Below are 19,987 nucleotides of genomic sequence, written 5' to 3' on the forward strand. Positions count from 1 at the left end.
GCTCATGGATCAGAAGAATAAATATTGTTAAAATGTCAATACTACTCACAGCAGTCTACACATTCAATGCAATCCCAATCAAAATTGCACTGGCATTCTTCTCAAAGCTAGAACAAACCATCCTAAACTTTGTGTGGAACCACAATAGACCCCGAGTAACCAAAGTAATGTTGAAAAAGAAAACCAAAGGGGGAGGCATCACAATCCTGGACCTGAGTCTCCACTACAAAGCTGTAATCATCAAGACAGTATGGTATTAGCACAAGACTGGTACATAAACCAATGGAATAGATGATAGAATAGAGAATGCAGAATTGGACCGACAAATGTATTGACCAACTAATGTTTGGCAATGCAGGAAGGAATATCCAATGGAAAAAAAAGACAGTCTCTTTAGCAAATGGTGCTGGAAAAACTAGACAGCAACATCCAGAAGAATGAAACTGGACCACTCTCTTATGCCATACACAAAAATAAATTCAAAACTGATGAAAGACCTAAATGTGAGACAGGAAACCATCAAAACCCTAGAGGAGAAAACAGGCAACAACCTCTTTGACTTTAGCTGCAGCAATTTCTTCTTTAACATGTCTCCAAAGGCAAGGGAAATAAAAGCAAAAATAAACTCATCAACATAAAAAGCTTCTGCACTGTAAGGAAACAGTCAACAAAAAGAAAAGACAACTGACAGAATGGGAGAAGATATTTGCAAGTGACATATCAGATAAAGGGTTAGTGTCCCAAATCTATAAAGAACTTAACCAAAATCAATACCTGAAAACCAGATAATCCAGTGAAGTAATGAGCAGAAGACATAAAAAGACACTTTTCCAGAGAAAACATCCAGATGACCAAAAGACACATGAAAAGATGCTCAACATTGCACATCAGAGAAATACAAATCAATACCGCACTGAGATACCACTTCACACTGGTCAGAGTGGCTAAAATTAACTCAGGAAACAATAGATATTGGTGAGGATGTGGAGAAATGGGAACCCTCTTGCACTGTTGGTGGGAATGCAAACTGGTGAAGTTGCTCTGGAAAACAGTGTGGAGCTTCCTCAAAAAATTAAAAATAGAATTATCCCACAACCCGGCAATAGCACTGCCAAGGATTTATCCAAACGATACAGGAGTGCCGATTCATAGGGGCACATGTACTCCAATGTTTAGAGCAACACTACCAACAATAGCCAAATTATGGAAAGTGCCCAAATGTACATCAAATAATGAATGGATAAAGAAGATGTGATTTATATATACAATAGAATACTACTTGGCAATGATGAAGAATGAAATCTTGGCATTTGCAACAATGTGGATGGAACTGGAGGATATTATGCTAAGTGAAATAAGTCAGTCAGAGAAAAACAGATATCATATATTTTCACTTATATGTGGAATTTGAGAAACTTAACAGAAGACCATGAGGGAAGGGAAGGGGAAAAAGTAGTTTTAAACAGAGAGGGAGGGAAAACATAAGAGACTCTTAAATACAGAGAACAAACTGAGGGTTGATGGGGTGGCAGAGGAGAGGTAAAAATGGGTGATGGGCATTGAGGAGGACACTTGTTGGGATCAGCACTGGGTGTTGTATGTAAGTGAAGAATCATGGGAATCGACTCCAAAAGCTAAGAGCACACTGTATACACTGTATGTTAGCTAACTTGACAATAAATTATATTTAATAGATGATAGATAGATAGATAGATGATAGATAGATAGATAGATAGATAGATAGATAGATAGATGATAGATAGATAGATAGAAGAATAAGCTTGGACATTCCCTGAGCTTGCACTGATGGGTTAACAAGGGATAAAGAAATAGAAAGCCATAGGATGTACACACCCAAGTTTGGATAAACAAGATTAGGTAAATAAGATTAGGTAAATGGGGCAAAGCCCCCCAGAATAGGTAAAGTGGGTCAAAGGTCCCAGTATAAGACAAAGGCATAGGAATAGGGAATCTCAGGATGAAAACATCCAAGATGAGGTAACCATATTTATGTATTCAGGGTGGAAACTCCCCCCAACTTAGTACAATAGCAGAAAGCTGGTTTCACAGGAAGGAAGGACCAAATTAGACAAACAGGTAAATAGGGCTATAGACTGCTGCAGGGTGGAGTTGCCCAGAGCAGAGCTAATTAGCAAAAGAAAGGTGCCTTGTGGACCCTGAGATAGTCTTTCTTGTCCCCTAGACCAGTTTAGGTAAACAGATGTGGTGCCTCAGGTCTGCTGTAAACAGCCTTCCACCCCATGCCAGGATTTTGCTTTGAATTAACCCAAACCCCTAACACCACATACCTTCAAAGCCCCCTTTCCCTCATGTCCATGAGTTAGTTTCAGGATTTCATTTTCTCTTTGTGCAAGCCCATCGCCAAGTTTGTATGTCTTCTGATCCTAATAAAAACAGAGCAAGGACCCTTACTTGGGGCTCCTGTCTTATGCCGGACATTAGCCTCTCTCGCATCATTAATCCTGTGTCCTCCACACCCAGAGTAACAGATAGATGATTGGTAGATAGATAGATAGATAGATAGATAGATAGATAGATAGATATTCCATGTTTATGGATAGAAAGACTCAACATTGTTGTATTTTAATAGCATTCTTACAATGATAAAACTGTAGAAATAGGGGCGCCTGGGTGGCTTAGTCGGTTAAGCGTCCGACTTTCGCTTAGGTCATGATCTCGCGGTTCGTGGGTTCGAGCCCCGCGTCGGGCTCTGTGCTGACTGCCAGCTCAGAACCTGGAGCCTGTTTCAGTCTGTGACACCCTCTCTCTCTGACCCTCCCCTGCTCACGCTGTCTCTCTCTCTCTCTCTCTCTCTCTCTCTCTGTCTCCTAGAAATAAATAAAAACATTAAAAAAAAAATTTAAAAAAAACTGTAGAAATAGTCTGGCTATAAAAGGGAAACATAGGGATCCTCTCCATGATAGAAATGTTCTATGTCTTCAATGTATTCATATCAATCCTTGGTTGTGATATTCTACTATATTTTCACAAGATATTTCTATTTGAGAAAACTTGTGTTATGTACTTGGGATCTATTTCTTAACAACTGCATTTGAATCTATAATTACCATAAATGGAACATTTAATGAAAAATGATTAAGGACAAAAATGTAATATCTAATGGAGAAAAATGATAGCACAAATATAAGCCTTTTCAGCAAAATATAAGCCTTTTCAGAGAAAAAACTGACAAAAATGATTGCCAACAACCTGAAAGAAAATATATATTAGAGAGAAATGTTGGGGCACAAGTAAAATACCCACAGATTCAGATTCTTAGTATTAGTTTAGTAGTGTGGGACACAGGGAGTGCAGGACACCGGGAGTGAAGGACATCTGATTTGCACCAATTTTCATTTATTTGGCAATTGTACTTTATTCATGTTTGATCTTCTACTTTTTTCTCTTCCTTTTTAATATCCAGTTTGATCATTCTTATTTATAACTGAAATAGTAGATGACATTTACCCTTTTCTGACATATTTAAATGTAATGTTGCCATAATAGTATTTATTCTATTCATTCCTTTGTTTGTTCTTCTCACTGCATTCTGCCTATTTTAGGATATTTTAAAGAATTTTTAAGTTGTTTCACCTTTTTACCTTATTTATGATATTATCTCTTAACAGTTGTAAGAGAGATTACAAGATGCAGAACTGACTCTTAAAAAATACCATGTAATGTGCTTTATCACTGCAAAATATAGCACAGAATTTACAATATTTTAAAACCATTTCTGCTTTCTCTTATATTATTTTACGACTATCTGACTTTCACTGCCAAATACAGTATAAACTTGAAAGTACTTTGTTATTTTTTAATTTATTCTTTTAAATGTTTTTATTTATTTTTGAGAGAGAGAGAGAGAGAGCACATGAGTGCAAGTGGCAGGGGACAGAGAGAAATAGAAGAGAAATAGAGGATCTGAATCAGGCTCTGTGCTGAAAGCAGAGAGCCTGATGCTAGACTCCAACTCATGACCTGAGCCAAAGTCTGGTGCTCAACTGACTGAGCCATTCAGGTGCCCCAATTGTTATTTTTATTAATGATCATTATTTTATATTTTACTTTACCCATATGTTACATTCTATATGTCATTCATTCCTTCCTGCACTACCAGGCAAACTCCTGAGAATCTGAACAAGCCACTACCTTGAATAAAAGAGATAACATTGATAGCTTGTCTAAAATAATGCAAAGAACATAAAAATGTGAAAAGGATAAATGGAAGGCAGGAATAGGTGGAACAACTAGTGGAAATGAGAGTAAAGCCTTAGTGAAAATAACATCAGAGAAATTGGAATTGGTGTAAAATCAGGGGGTAGAAACAGAAATGATGGATACACTGTAAGCAGAAAAAAACTAACTGGACAGAAGATGTTATGTAAATGATCTAAATATGTTATATATGATGATAAATAGTATTTTCTCCCCAGGTATATTTGTATATTTTAGGTGAATATTTATTGGAAACCCAAGTAGAGGAACCAAAAAATCATGATGGAAGCAGATAATTAAAATAGAGCTTTGTTAATTCAAACTATATAATCAGAGCCAATAGCTCTGATTGTATTTGATTCATATTTGAATCACAAACATTTTAGAAACTGGAATTGCAATAATTGAACATTGCTTAAAAGTACTGATTAAAGTTTTAAGCAAACATGTATCTTTAAAATACATTTTGCGAGGCATTTGCAATATTTTACAATTTAAATGTGCTTTACGGATGTTTTAGAAATTCCTGATAGAGATTTGAAGATAAAAAATGTTCTTAAAATCCATTTTTTCATAGCTTTATAAAATATTGTATTCCACCAGAATTCTAATATACCAGAAAACCCCCGTGGAGGACAATAAAAAGATTTCTGTATAGTTCATATGTGTTTTTTTCCTAACTAATGGAAAACAAATGAAATGATGAAAAAGTCGCATTAGAGTCAGTCACACATCATAAATTGCCTTTCTTAGTGTGTCATTGTATAAAATGACTTGATGTGCCCCAGGGGAGAATTCCATTAGAACACATACCCTTTTCATTCAGAACCTTAGCTTCATAAAGCAGGAAAGATAGAAAAGAGTAGTACCCCCTTTCTGAACAGCTTGATGTATAATAGATGTAGGTAAGTATAGTTGGAAATCAGTGAAAAGTTATATAAAATGAAAAACATCCCTTCTATAACAGTCACTGTGTAACAGAAAGATTAACAGATTTTCAAGGTCCTATTTTTTATTATTAGACTGCTTTAAAAAGCCACCAATTACCTTAAAACTCATACAAATTCTTTTGTAAGTGAATGGTAGCAATATTGTATACACGAGTCATAAAAAGTATTAAATTTTCTCTTTCTATAAACTCATCATATGAATGGTTTTACATGATGGGTTCAATACCAATGAACCTAACATGAAATACTGTATTTGGCTGATTCTAAATGATTCTCTGTCACACACACACACACACACACAATTTAAACTCCTCTCAAAATGAAAACAAATGGAAAACATTTTTGCATTCATACTATCTGTTGCATAATACTTACAACTCATTTAACTTAACTTCTCTCTTGGCTTTGCAAAATGACCCACACTGGTTTGTATACCATCCAAACCCAGCAGGCACCATTCATATAAAATTTAATTTGAATGGCCACATTTCACAGCTTTAGTATTTGTTGTACTACTTACTTTTCATTATAGTGACTAAAACTTTTCATATTGATATTGATGGACACTTATACGTGAGACAAAATGGTTTCCATACTGGTAACAGTAAAATTTAATTTAAGATGCTGGGTCAGCACAGCAGGCAGCATTGTTTCAACATTTTGTCATCTGAAATGTATGTAAAGTCTCTACTTATTCCAAGCTACTTTTGAACTACTCTTTTATTGATAGCTATTGTTTAAAAAAACTACCCCTTAGGTGAGAAAGACACAAAAATATGAACATTACATTAATAATATGAGTATATATTGTTATCATCCTTATCTCTCCACGCCATTTCTACTTCATGTTTATGGAACTTCAAATACTTTGAAGAACATTTTCTCATTTTTCCCACTCCATTTGCCACCTTTTTGCTGTTGCCTAGTGATGACTTTCATGAGTATCTGATTTGTTATCTCTTTGTCCACCACATCTATTGTGATTTTATTGCACAAACACATTTTCAACACACTAATTTCCCCAGCATTTCCTAAACTGCACAAATTGAATAATCTTTTTATCCAACTTATTTTTTAGCTTCCCATGCAGGTGATTAGACTCTGGCCAAACATTACTGAACAGAAATATAATACAACCAGACTAAAAAGTAGTGTAGTAGATGCATGTACATGCACTCACACACATGTACACACAGTACAAAGAAATATGTGAAATTAATTTTATCTCTATATTATTTTTAAACCAATGTATCCAAAATATTTTAGATGTTGCAAATTCCTCTGTAGACAAATGCCATTACTTAAAGTATGCTCCATCCATTCCAAGACTAACAAGAGAATCTGTCATACATAAGTACCCTGAAACTCAGGAAAACCTGAGAGAGCTGAGAGAATTACAAGTAGAACAAAATCCTTGTTCAGCCACTCTGATAACAAGGTCTTTGAAACAAGAATCAGCTTAGCTGTCCAGGTAGAATGGTATTTTCTTTCACGAAAGGAATGAGATTAATACCTAAAACACTATTAAGAGGAGAAATCACGCTTATTGTTTCTATTGTTCTCTGATATAATTTTTTATATTCTTTCTTTAAATATTTTTTTATTTATTTCTAGGAGAGAGAGAGACAGAGACAGAGACAGCGTGAGCAGGGGAGGGTCAGAGAGAGAGGGAGTCACAGACTGAAACAGGCTCCAGGCTCTGAGCTGGCAGTCAGCACAGAGCCTGACGCGGGGCTCGAACCCACGAACCGCAAGATCACGACCTAAGTGAAAGTCGGATGCTCAACCGACTAAGCCACCCCGGCTCCCCTAATTTTTTTGTATTCTAGTAAAATGCTAATTTATTTGAAATAATCTCAATAAAAGTGATTATGGAACATGGCTCTCAAAAAAGGCTCATAATCTTAACAAGATATTGAAACATGGAAATAACAAATAATACTATTGTTCCTTCATCTGTTGCAATTTTCTTTATTATCACTGTATATTCATTGCATATTTTCACGTATATTGTATACATGTATATTGTAATACATTTTTGAAAACTTGCAGGTGTGCCAAATATTACTTTCTTCTGCTCTTAAAGTAATTGTCAGCAGCTCCTTCTTTGTGGTTCTGCTTTGAAAAATTCCCAAATTCCATGTTATAGCCCTAATTTGCAGATGTCCATTATAAGATCCTTTTAGCAACAAAAATTTTATGCTTCCTTTGTGAAACTAAATTTGTATTCCCTTTTCTGTCAAAAAATATTTTGGTATATGAAGACATAATACCTGGTTTATTATTTTTTAATGTGTATTTATTCTTGCTAGAACACAAGGAGGGAGAGGAGAACAGAAACAGGGAGACACAGAATCTGAGGCAGGCTCCAGGCTCTGATATTACAGCACTAATTACACGAATTACAGCACTAATATCACACTTTATGTTAACGAACTGAAACTTAAATAAAAAACATTTAAAAATGTTAAAAAAAAATGACTTTGTCAAAATTTTTTGTAAACATGCTAATCAATCTTCCTGCTAGTTTCTAAGAGAAAAATAATGTAAGGTCTTAATCTATGGAATATTTTTAGCACAATGCTTCTGGTCTCTGTGGGCTGCTTATGACAAACAAACCTGGAATTTATGTATTTATGAGACATAGTGGCATGTTGGAGTTGCCTCAAACTGGTTCATTGAGAACCAATTGTGTACATCCCTTTCCTACTGCAAATCCACTAGTAGCTTAAAATCATCAATAATGTGTTTATATCACAAAAATTAGCATACTCTATAAATCAAGACTATTGTACAATCACCCCTCACCGGAGAGCAAATTGTTAAACACATAACAGTAGGTTGTATCCATTTCCCTCTGTATATTTGGTTTTATTTTAAAGAAACACCTCCAACTTCCAAAAGAGTCCCTTCCCCCTTTTGTCTGAACTAAAATATGTACCTTCAATTAGGTCGTTGTTTCTCATATTTTCTCCAGAGAATTTGCTAATCTTCTTGTAGCATTTAATCCCCATCGGACATGGTGTGCTAGAAAATGTCAAATTCATCTATGTAACTATTAGAGTATAAAATGGAGGTATTTCAAGCAGAGTAACTCCCTTCTTGTAAAATGATTTTCACATACATCACTTAGAGAGTTGTTTTTAATATAGAGTAGGAAACAATGAAGAACTGGGGAAGCGATATTGATGTTTTTCAGATTCTGTGATAGCTTACCTGTTAGGCTTGTATCTTCTGGATGATTAGGAAAGTTTGAAAATGGAAAAAATCATGGCTTCTTGGAGTCAAATTTGACAATCTGACTCAGTATATTTTCACCAAGTAATAAAGAGTGAACACATGAAGTTGCATGTGCTGTTCCATTTTCACTCTTCAGTTCACCAACTTGACCCTCAGAAGCCAAAAAGAAGCATGAATCTGAAGAATTAAGAAATACAGAAAGTTTTGAAAAATGAATACAGTAAAGGCTCCTTGGAATCAGTAAGTATCATGAATTGGGGTATGTGGGTGTAAGAGGTGGCTGTGAGGCACCACTGAGAGGGAAAGCTGGGGGAAAACACTACCATTATGTTTTTTGCCTTCCACAATTTGGTATGAAGATAACCGTGGCCTTAAGCTGCACCAGCAGCACAAGTCATTAAGGCTACTGGATAAGATCAGGTTGTTGTAAAAGCCTTGCCGAGGCGAGGGTATAATAAAAGAAAGTGTGGGTTGACCCCATCAACCTTTGGAAATTAACCAGCTAAGCCTGTTTTCTTCCAAACCCCAGAGATTTTGACTAAGAATGAATCTCTGACCAAAGTAGGGACCTGCTGCAGATGCAAAGAGAGATAGGAATGGGGTGGGACTCCCAGGATGGCTGAGCAAAGAGCTCAGCAAATCCTGTCCCAAACAAGCAAGAAAAAAATTAGGCAAGTGCTCAAAAACAATCATTTAAAGACCCAGGAAAATGATGAGGAGGCATTCAACAACTTAAAAACAACTATTCAAGAATATCTACTAAATCTCAGTAACAATAATAAGATTATGGTATTTTAACCTGGGCCTACCCCCCAAGCCCGTAGTGTAGATATTCTACATGGCCAAGCAGGGCAGACAATGAGAATTCACAGTTCTGTTGTCTGTCTGCCGGACACCGACTTTATTTGGAGCGCAGTGTGGAAAAATCCATGTCAAGATCTTAAAAGATTTGCCTAGGACCACATAGCTAGCTAGTGTGCCAGACCAGCTAAAAGTTTTGAGAATAGTTTTTTGCTGCTCAGTCCTGTATCAATTTCTCTGTAATGCAAACCTTAGCATGGGGCAGATGACTTAATTTTTTTCCAGTTTTCTCAACCTACAGATTCTAAGACTGGTTCATTTTGGACATCAGTATACAAACAGAAAGAGTCCCTCAGAAAACTTGGATTTTCTTTCCTTGTGGCTTTAAGCTACTCACTTTATGTCTTTCCATCCCTTTCTTAGAACATTCCTGGTAGCTTGTAGAAATATCCAATACACACTAGACTCATTTTGTTGTTGTTCTTCTTCTAAACTCCTCAGTGCTACAGCTACTGTAGGTAAACAGTCTGGGTCTGAAAATAAAACAGGCTACAGTGTAAGCAATCACTTCATCATTGTAGAAAAAGTAAAGCATATCTACATTCCCTATCAGAAGAGTATGTTGGGGTGTCTGGGTGGCTCAGTCAGTTAAGTGTCTGACTTCTGCTCAGGTCATGATCTCATGGTTCATAAGTTTGAGCACTCAGTCAGGCTCCACACTCAGAGTGTGGAGACTGCTTAGTTTTCTCTCTCTTTCCCTCTCTCTGCCTCTCCCCAACTCACACTTTCTCTGTCTTTCTCAAAATAAATAAATAAATAAAAAGAGAGAGAGAACTGCCTCATCATTTTTGACTTCTGGCCCACCTGCTTGACTCAGTCAGCTAACCTACACTTGAAGATCTACTGCTTATCGTACATTCTTAATTTCCTGTTAACCATTTTATATAAAACAGTATGCATTCGTTTGAAAGTAACAGAAAGAAACACAATTTAACTGACATAAATAATAAGTGGATCAAACTTCAAATATGTTTCAAAGTTTTCCGTGTTTTTTACCATCTATCGCTTAGATGGTATCACTCTACCATTCATCCATTTTTGTCTTCCTGATAGCAAACTGGCTTCCACTGTTCATGTACCATGGGAATGTCTCCTGGGATTTCTAGCCCTGACCTGGATCCCTGCTGACCAGTTCTTAGGTCTTATGAGAGAATATACAATAGCAGTTAGGGTTCACTTATCTGGGGCAATCATGCATGTCAGAGGGGAAGGATTTGTTCTTAATGGCTTCTTATAGAAAAAAACAATGCAGAGACACTGCAAAGCAAAGGGAAAAAGTTTTGTAAAGGAGACCCTAGGTACTATTAGAAAAGGAGAAGGGGAATAGACCCTGATTAGAGAAAGCTTATAATGTACTCTATGCCTTGATTTATGTTTTCTTTCTAATGATGTATAAACCAGCATAATTCACCTGAGGGGAAAAGTCACTCAATTTCAAGAAAGTTTGTATTTTATAAAGGAATTTTATAACAAATTCAGACTTTTCTAAACTGTATTTGCTAATAATAATGCTTTAATTTTGTGTTCTCCATAAAATAATTTTAAAATTACACTAATATATATTTGATGCAGCAATGAAGCAGTGTTATTATACCATTAATTTTGCCAATTATACTGTATCAGTAGGTTAGTAGAGGGTAGAACTAATAAAGAAAAGCAAAACATAAATAATAAGTCAGTCTTAAGATATTAATGAAGAAACTTCTGAAAAGTTGAAGCAAAACACTGTTTAAGGGAACTTTAAAGTTTAAATCCATCTCAACATAAAGAAAAGACAGACACCTAGTTCTGTGGCATTAAGAATAAGGCATTAGGAATGAAGAATAAACAAGGAAAAATTTTGCATTATTTTTATGAAGTCAGAGGCACTTAGGTTTGGAAGTTATACAAATTATAGAATTTGTGTTTACTTTTCTATAAATAGTGTAGTAAAATAAATTGAAATGTATCAAAGTGTTATACCACAGTAAGTACTTCCTGAATCAAAGAGTGAACCAATGATGCTTTTATTTAATTTTGTACTATCCCAACTATAAAGTCATTTTTATTTTAATGAGAAAACAAAACTCTGCAGAAAAATGAGTTATATTATTTAGTGAGGATCATGCATAAACACTATTTTCAAAGAAAAATTTCCAAGTACTATTATAATTTAGTATGTTCATTTTGTGTTTGCATATCTAATTACAATACTTTGCAAAATTTTCTCTTGGGGACTTTGAGGGAACAGAAGAAAATGGAGGAAATATACATTTACAACTCTCAGGTGATGTTTGGGAGAACTGAAGCACAATAAAGAGACTAATTATTGAAGACAAAAGAAAAATAATACCATAAAATTAGTGCATTGTTGGCAAGGATATTTTCCTACATAAACCTAATTTTCATAAGGTAGGCTAAAATATAGCCATGGTTTCCTTTAGTCAGTGCTGGTGGTTTTAGTAAGGTTAAAATCATAATTTTAATGAAGATAATTTATAGGTTGCAATGGTAATAGAATTCACTTTAATTTAAGGAAACCATATGATAAAAGATTCAATATTCTGTACACTCTCGTTTCTTTTTAATTCTCAAGTTCAAGTGTTGCTTCTCTCATTTAACATAGGAAATTGACTGGATTCTGTTTCTTTGTTATAAATGTGTTAATGCATTTATCTGCTCCAGCATTTTTAAATAGACCATATCTTATATCCTTTTCATGCAATAATGCTTGGCACACAATATTTTGGAAGTTGTATATGGTACAAGCAATGATGTGAGCAGTGACCGGTTGGCATTTTAAAAATATATTTGCTATGAGCTTGTAAACTGAAGAATTTAATGTTAGCTATGCTTCAAATATGATTTTGAAAATGTGTATGAGGGGCACCTGGGTGGCTTAGTTGGTTAAACCTCCAACTGTTGATCTCAGCTCAGGTCATGATCTCACGGTTTGTGAGTTAGGGCCCCACATCATGCTATGGGCTGACAATATGGAGTCTCTATCTTCCTCTCTCTCTGCCCCTTCCCTGCTCGCTCTGTATCTCTCTCTCTCAAAATAAATGAATAAATAAACATAAAAAAAGAAAATGTGTATGAAAAGAAGTGTGTAACTAAAAAGAAAAAAATTAGTGATAGTATTTTATATTTACTATCTTTTAAGGTTTACGGATACAATTCTATTGATTTTCTTAATCCAGGGATTATCAATACTACTCGATGTCTAACTTTCTTCCTAATCTGAACAATTGCTATATGAGTTAGATATGTTACTGATAGGAGGTAGTTTAAGATTATGGAGACAAAGATTTTTTTTAAGTTTCAAATCATTACCTTCATCAAATTTTTACTGTATCAGAATGACATAGGTAATTAGGCCTTAAGATAATGGAATTCTCAAAAGAGGAATTTGTGGCCTAGAGATTTAAAAAAGTTTTTTTTTTCAGTTTATTCATTTTTGAGAGACAGAGTATAATTGGGGGAGGGGAAGAGAAAGAGAAGGAGACACAGAATCTGAAGCAGGCTCCAGGCTTCACGTTGTCAGCACAGACCCCAATATTCAGCTCAAACCCATTAACTGTGAAATTATGGCCTGAGCCAAAGTTGGACACTTAACCAACTGAGCCACCTAGGCACCCCTATGGCCTAGAGATTTTAAATAATACTCCTCTACTTATTAAGGACAAACACAAGTTTTCTGTTTCAGAAACAAAAAATATTTGGTGGTGTCGTAAAAGGAAAAGCACTATGATATTTCTCTTTTGTTGTCCAGTAATATACCTCGGCACCTGCAATCCTACAACTAGTTGATTGACTAACTGAGGGAATGAAAGACTCAACCAACCTGGATATGATTTAGATAAAAGATTGTGGACTTAGAGCCGATGCTGTCATGGAATAAGACATTTGCATATATTAGCGGATGAATATATTTTGCCTGTGGGAAGGACATGGAACACTGTGACCCAGATGCTACACTGTGGTAGCCCACCTCAACAAGAAGCCCCACGCTCTCTTCTTGGCTTTCACACCTTGTATTGCTCCTTCTAAGTCATGCCAGAGTTGCTGTAGATGAACAACATAAGGCAGAATTGATGTTATATCACTTCAAAGAATAAGTTATTAAAAACTATGGCTCCTATCTTGTTTTTCTCTTTTCTCTCTTTCTTCCTCAGGTGACTCACTGTGAGGAAACAAGCTGCTATGTTTTGCACAACCCCTGGGGAAGCCCAGCTGCCACTGAGCTAAAGTCTTGGACCAACAGCCAGCGAGGAGCTGAGGTGTCCCAACAACCAGGTGAGTGAGCTCAGAAGGAAATTGTTCAGCCCCAGTTGAGCCTTCAGATGTGTGTGGAGCTGGCCCACAGCTTAACTGCAACCTCATGAGAGCCTAACGCAGCCACTTCTGGATTCCAGGCACTCAGAAAATAACAAGTGAGATAATAAACACTAGTTCTCTTAAACTGTCAAAATTCATGTAATTTTGTTATGTGGTAATAGATAACTAAAAATTATACATATATATTCATTTTTATATGATATTTACATATTTATAGAAACATATATTTATATGCATATACCTGCATGTATCTGTGTTAACCCAAAATCTTAACTAACCAAGTTCAATCTAAAGTTAATCATGCATAAAATTAGAAGGATAGTTCGGAAAGGAAGTATAGTAAAAAGCCACTAGTCTTTCTAAATATTTAGATATATTTCAAAATCACAATGTTTTAAACAGAGTGATTCTAGTACATGAATAGAAAGATAATGCAGTGGACAGGAGAAAGGTTAAGTTCAGAAATATAGTAAATTTGACATTTCAAATATTTGCAGGAAATATGATTTTTTAACAGATTTTATTGTTCTATTAGAAACTTGGGAAACAAAATTTAATCCTTACCAAATATCTTATTAAATTCAGTTATGAATGTATTCAAGACTCACTATAGAAAATTAAATTATAATAATTAATCCAGGGAGATAAGGTCTGCTGTGTTCTTGTGGTAGTTTGAATGATTTGATAGTTAACTTAACGATTTAATAATTTTTATGGCAAAAGTCTTGAAAAATGAGTCAAAATAAGAAACCAATGAGTTTAAAAAATAAAAAATTTGATTACAAAATTTAGATTTGTCTATCTGGCAAAGCCCAATCACAAAAAATTATAATCAAGGTTTTCAAAAGACAAAACAACAAGGTAGACTCAAAGAAGATTCAACTCATTTCAGAAGCAAAGTGACAATTTTAATATTAGATTGATCCATATGAAATTTATCTTAATGCAAGCCAAGAAATAAAATATCAGTAATTTTCATTGCGTATATACACACACGTATGTATATATATGTATATATATGTATATATATGTATATATACACACACTATATACATATATATGATTGATTTCAATAACGCAATTGGAGAATTAAGTGGAAAGGATTCTTAATCCTTCAATGGGAAAGCAAACAAAAATCATTCTTGATTTCAAAAAACTGTTCAATTTCCATTAAAATGAGGGAAAGAAATACTAAATTAAAGATACAATGTTTACCTTATTGTATTGACAAATATTGATAACTCATTCTTTTGCTGAGTTAACCTCACATGTTGGTGGGACTAAAATTGAAAATTTATGGGGCAGGCATTAAGAATTCCTATCAAACTAAAGTAGAGCCTTTGATCTAGAAATTCCCTAAGTTCATTTCTTACAGATATAACTGAATGTTAGACAAATAATGTATCTATAATATGATTCATAGGAAATATTTTTTCTAAAAAATGTTGGAAGCAATATAATTTGTAGAGCCCATGAGTCACAACACACACATGAAGTATCTCCATAACCATTAAAGAGAATGGGGAACTTATATATATTCTATTGTAGAAAGATTGTAGGAGAGAGTATTAAGTATAAATAGCAAATGTAGAATATGTATAGTTTAATGTAATTTATTCCAAACAAAACAGTCAACAACATATATCTATGTAGGTATAAATATATTGTATAATGCATGGAATAAAGATAGAAAGAAATTATTATCAGCAGCTGTCTCTGGGAATGACAAAATTCAGGAGAAATATATCTTGGTGCTTATGAATTTTGTAATATAAATATTTTCTACTAAAAATTGCAGAAATACTCTAAACTAAAAAAATAGAATATGTAGGGTTTGAATGATATATATATCCAATGCACTTAATGTTCAACTTCTAAATAAGGAGGGGCTTTCAGATTTTTAAAACAACCCCTCTTAAGATTTTTAACATAACATATATGTATTTATATATCCATTAAAGTACAGCTCCGTGCCATAAATACTTCTCTTCAGTGCAAGAGAGATAAAGGGTGTGGCCCATAAAGAGTAATCTTTCACGTGAAAAATTAAATTGTCAAAATTTGTCTGTTTCATTTATAAAAGAAAAAAGAATAATTAATAACCATTTAAATTACTTATTAATGAAAAGAAAAAGTCTTTGCTCCTAATTAAACTTTGAGAAGGTATGTGTTATTATCATCTAATACTTCAGTGAGAAAAGTGTCAAAAAGAAGTGAAATGAGAGAAACAAGGGGTATAAATGAGAATTTACCTTTTATTTTTTTTTTAATGTTTTATTTATTTCTAGGAGAGAGAGAGAGAGACAGCGTGAGCAGGGGAGGGTCAGAGAGAGAGGGAGTCACAGACTGAAACAGGCTCCAGGCTCTGAGCTGGCAGTCAGCACAGAGCCCGACGCGGGGCTCGAACCCACGAACCGCGAGATCATGACCTAAGCGAAAGTCGGACGCTTAACCGACTAAGCCACCCAGGCGCCCCGAGAATTTACCTTTTAAATGTGGCTGGCAGCCTAGACCATTTAATGCCGTCACTGTATACTGTCATCTGTGGGCTGTTAATTAATTTGAATATTTCATGGTAGCCTTTTAAACTGAGCATTTTAAAAACACATTCTTGTGATCTCAACTTCAGATATGTCACTCACACATTTTGGTCTTCTATTTGAACTTAGAGCAATATAATAAACTAAGTTATTTGGACAATTTATTCTGTACATTTGTTTCCTAGAAGCCAAAAAAAAGTAGGGGAAAAGTATGAAAATTATAGGGATTATAGTTATTAAAATATATTTGGAGATTTTCCTTTAAAAGAGCATCTTAAGGAATGCTCTTCTATGCTCATTAATAAACATTCTACTGAAATTATTTTGTGGGAAAGTGAGAAGATTATCCAGTGATGAAAGCCTGAATGTGCATTAAGATCTTTCCATAATGTTATTAAATACAACTGTAGAGAAGTGAATTATAAATTCAACTGTACATTTATGTCAATAAAATTGAAAAAAAGAAAGTGATAAAAGGTAAGTAATAAGTATGATTGACAGAGAAAAATATAACTATGAAATTAGTATATCAGATCATCTGTTAATGGCATATAAAGGTAAATCACATTGAGAAATAATTGTGTGGAGGAGCTCATTTTCCCTATTTTTTTCATGATTACTATGGGCCCTCACATTCCCTGCATTTTCTTTCTTATTGATATCTTTAATGCAGTCTCTCCAATCATATATCTTTTGACCTAGAAGAAAAAAAAAAAAAACGGAGTTCATAATATGGCTATTCACCTGGCTCCTTTCACCATAGATCCAGAGAGCTAATTGAGTGTGACATCCCTTTTCTGCTTGGAAGACACTGCCTGCTGTCAGCATGATTTCATTCCTTATAAAATTGCCATTGTGGTTTTGCCTGTCTCTTTCAGAAAAGATGCCCTGTCTTGGGGGGTGGGGGGTGGGGGCAAGTCAGAAAGCCATTTTGATAATGCATTCAAGATTTATGGTCCCTCTTTGAGTGTATGAGAACTAGGATGACTCTATTAAACTGCAGTTTCTTAAGAAAGACTATATATATTAGTACTCTTTGGAGGATTTTGCAATATTATATGTAAATATTCTAATACAGCAAGATTCTCAATGCATTTCCCCAACCAGAGGTGCCAGCACTGACATCTCCAGGGAGGTTGCAAGAAATATATATTATTGGGCCACATCCCAGATGAACTGAATCAGAGTTTCTGGGGATGAGACCCAGAAATCCTTATCCAGGTATCAGATTTATGCTCAAGTTTTGAGAAATAAGTTGAAAACAGCTAGCCTAGGAGAGTGGGAAATAAATGAGGTCTCGAACGGAAAGTATCTAATTGTGAATACTTGCTCTTGTAAAGGAGGGTGTTGATTATCATCGTTTAATTTCTTGGCCTCTATGAATCTATCAACTGTGTTAAAATTGTGTCTCCATCAATTAAGGACTGTGAGAGCTCCAGCAAGATACTTAATATGTTGGTTCTAAGTTTTATACTCTGAGATGAAATAATGGTGGTCTTTAATAGTTGTTTAATAAGGGCTTAATATAATCTAGTAATTGTGTTTTGTTTTTCATATTATCGATATTATATGTCCTCTTAGGTCAAATGCTTAATCTTCTGAGTGCCAGTCTGTTGTACCAAACAAACAAACAAACAAAAATAGAACAAAAACCAAAACACATTAGAAAATAATGCTTTGGAAGAACTACTATACAAATCAAATCTGAAAATGCAGGTTGTAGCTTTAAGACTGTAGTCCACATTTTGTTACACCATAAATAAAAATAAATTCAAAATGGATGGAAGACCTAAATGTGAGACAGGAAACAATCAAAATCCTACAGGAGAAAACAAGCAGCAACCTCTTTGACCTCAGCAACTTCTTCTTAGACTTGTCACAAGGCAAGGGAAACAAAAGCAAAAGTGAACTATTGAGACTTTATCAAGACATAGTGCCCACATGTCTATTGACCAGTGAATAGATAAAGAAGATGTGGTATATACACACAATGGAATATTACTCAGCCATCAAAAGGAATGAAATTTTGCCATTTACAATACATGGATGGGGCTGGAATGTATTATGCTAAGCAAGACAAGTATGTCAGAGAAAGACAAATACCATATGATTTATTTGTATGTGGAATTTAAGAAACTAGAGAAGTAGGCAAACCAACCAGAGGATTGGGCCAGGTAGGGATGGGCCAATGGATGATGGCTATTAAGAAGTGCACCGCTTGTGTTGAGCACTGGGCATTATACATTAAGTGATGAATCACTAAATTCTACTCTTGAAACTAATATTACACTATATGTTAACTAACTAGAATTTAAATAAAAACTTGAAACATTAACCATAACAACAAAAAAAAAAAGACTGTGGTCCAGACTTTGATACATAAACAATTCAGGGTGACTTTCTATTTGTTTGAAATTATATTCCCTTAACTTGCTTTTACCTTTTGAATGCTCTCATTGCTAACATTAACTGCAGTACTTTCTTTACTTTCTCTCTTGCCTCAAGTCAGTTCTTATTTGATATTATTTAGCTGTATAAACGGTCTCTGAAAATGAAAACCAAGCTGAGCTCCTGAGTGTGCATTCTGATTCACCTTCCACCAGCCAAGACTCCCCCTCTCCCAAACTACTTTAGCTTAGTAAAAAGCAATGTCTTCTGCTTCTTCAAGCAGAACTTTGGGTTATCCATGGTTTTTCTCTTTCTCTTCATCTCACACTTGATATGTCATCTTCCTAAGTTTTTTCCTTTCTCTACCTTCAATAATGTATCTAGGACATGAGCACATCTCACCACCTCCACTGTTTCTACTCTGGCCTAAGTGATTATCCTCCCTCATCTGTTTCTTCAACAGCCACCTAACTCATGTCCACTGTTAGGCCCCTGCCCGTCTATCATTTGCTGGCAGGAAGCCAAACTGATCCTCCTAACAGATATGCCAGATCCTGTCTCACCTCTTCTTAAACACTAATTACTCCTCATCTTACTCAGGGAAAGGGTCACAGTCTCCCAACTTAGTGCTTCTCAAACTATCTGTGGGGTCAGGGCACCTGGGTGGCTCAGTCGGTTAACCGTCCAACTTCGACTTAGGTCATGATCGCAAGGTTCGTGGTTCCAGCCCTGCATCAGGTTCTGTGCTTGTAGCTCATAGCCTGGAGCCTGTTTTGGATTCTGCATTTCCCTCTCTCTGCTCCTCCCCGACTCATGTTCTGTCTCTCTCTGTCTCAAAAATAAATAAACTATTAAAAAAAAAAACTATCTGTGGGACAGTGAATTATTCCCCTCCACCCAAGATTTTATGGACCAATGCTGTTGTCAAATTAACAAACAAATAAAAATGGATTAATAGAAACGTTAAAAGGAATTCAAACTGGTAACAGGTTCAGATGTCATGGTAATGTCAAATATCTATAAAGGTGTCTAAACACTTCTAATATCTGTATTTATCCTGGCACTAATTCATGGATCATTTTTTAAACACTCCTGTAGCAATTAATTTATCCATACTCTTGTTTGGCCTCACCTACAACTCTTTTCCCTCGCTCAGTTTGCTAGCTGTGCTGTGTGTATCTCCTCCGGAAAGGCAGGCACATTTTTGCTAGATTTTGCCTTTGTTCATGTCTCTGCTTCAGAGTTCTTCTCCCTGAAATCTGTATAAATCCTCACTGGCTTTATTCAAACACCAATTTCTCATTGGAGGTTTTTTTTTTTTTTAATGTTTTATTTATTTCTAGGAGAGAGAGAGAGACAGCGTGAGCAGGGGAAGGTCAGAGAGAGAGGGAGTCACAGACTGAAACTGCTCTCTGGCAGTCAGCACAGAGCCCGACGCGGGGCTCGAACCCA

This window comes from Hyaena hyaena, unplaced genomic scaffold (genome assembly GCF_003009895.1).
Source record: "Hyaena hyaena isolate Hyena2069 unplaced genomic scaffold, ASM300989v1 scaffold_692, whole genome shotgun sequence".
Lineage (NCBI taxonomy): Eukaryota > Metazoa > Chordata > Mammalia > Carnivora > Hyaenidae > Hyaena > Hyaena hyaena.